Source organism: Cyprinodon variegatus, unplaced genomic scaffold (genome assembly GCF_000732505.1).
Source record: "Cyprinodon variegatus isolate N-32 unplaced genomic scaffold, C_variegatus-1.0 Scaffold453, whole genome shotgun sequence".
Classification (NCBI taxonomy): Eukaryota; Metazoa; Chordata; class Actinopteri; order Cyprinodontiformes; family Cyprinodontidae; genus Cyprinodon; species Cyprinodon variegatus.
In genome coordinates, this window is record NW_015150906.1 from 608,922 (window position 1) to 610,277 (window position 1,356).

Consider the following 1,356-nt stretch of genomic DNA (forward strand, 5'->3'; position numbering starts at 1 on the left):
GCAAAACTCAATTGCAGGAGTTCCCTTTTCCTTTTGTGGAGTTACCAAGGCCTGCATTTCAGTCAAAGTTCTCCAGGGAATTTTCTGAGACTTGTGTCCTTTACCAATGACAGACTCTTTGCACTGCATCTTTTTTCTTCTGTTTTACAATTTAAACCATCAAGAAATGATGTTAAGCTCCATCTGCATGAAGTGTGTGACTGGGTGATTGAGCAGAGGACTGTGAGCAAGCACAAAGATATTTCAGACAAAAGAAGAAGACAGATGAGGTCGTCACACTTGTTATCTATTAAGCTATATGCCTTACTCCAGCCAAAAGCTGACCATGGTCGTGTAAGAGCGCGAATGAATGTTCATGTCAAGCTAAAACAAATGCCAAGTGTTTGGGTCAAAGTCACAGCCTTCAGGTTGTGAGAGCTATGCGCTGCATAGTGCAGCAAGAATCCCAAAAGGTCTGCAGGCACCATGGATTCACTGTGCAGCCAGAGTTTTCAGACGGTGACTACTTGTGCGCACAGGAATTATACGTACGGGTTTTCACACGATGGGACATCTGGTGTACCTGCCCCAGTGGCCTAATGGATAAGGCACTGGCCTCCTAAGCCAGGGATTGTGGGTTCGAGTCCCATCTGGGGTAAATACAAGCACAGAGGTCCAATGGAAACCTGCCTGCCACATGACATTACAGACTGCAACTAATTGTCCTTAACACCAATGCCAGTGTTCAGCTCTTGGGCCTGCTACTCTTATCATGTTGGCAGGAGTTCTTTGATTTCACACTTCTCAATAAGGTTCTATGCTAGATACATTAGTGGGCATCAGTATTTTAACATTTCCCTTATCTGTCCTCGACTGCAAACAAGTCAAATGCCCTTCTGTGAAGATCCTATATCTCAGCGGCATTTGAAGATTCTTTTCAATAAGACCGCTCCACCATTCTTCTGAGGCCTTTTTTAAAAGCCTTTACATATATACACTTCGATGCATGTATATAAGTCAGATTTGTCTGAGTTACTCTAATGCTCTAGACTCAGAGAGACTGTTACAGCCTTTGCAGAAACTTTGCTGCAATCTGGTTCTTCAACGCGCTGGATGAGTAGTTGTCCTTAACAGGGGTTAAGGAAACTAGCCAATTTAGACATGTTGCTTTTGTTTTCCCAAAAAGAAACATGTCTGAATTGACTTGCTTGCCCATCCTCTATAGCCTTTGGAATTCCATCGATGTAGACAATAGGAAAGCATGTAGCAGTTACTCTTTTTTGCCAAGCACAGTAGGAGTGAGATCGAATGTTCCTGTGGGAGTGTCTGGTGGAGGGTTGGAGAGGGGGTTTGCAGCTCTTGGGGATTGGTGCAGCC

The 1,356-nt window shown here is 44.2% G+C and overlaps 1 non-coding gene across 1 annotated transcript; it reads left to right on the plus strand.

The window, feature by feature from the left end:
- Positions 1 to 564: 564 nt before the first annotated feature.
- On the plus strand, positions 565 to 637 carry trnar-ccu. The gene has a single exon. It is a non-coding gene; the product is annotated as a tRNA-Arg (tRNA).
- The last annotated feature ends 719 nt before the right edge of the window (positions 638 to 1,356 follow it).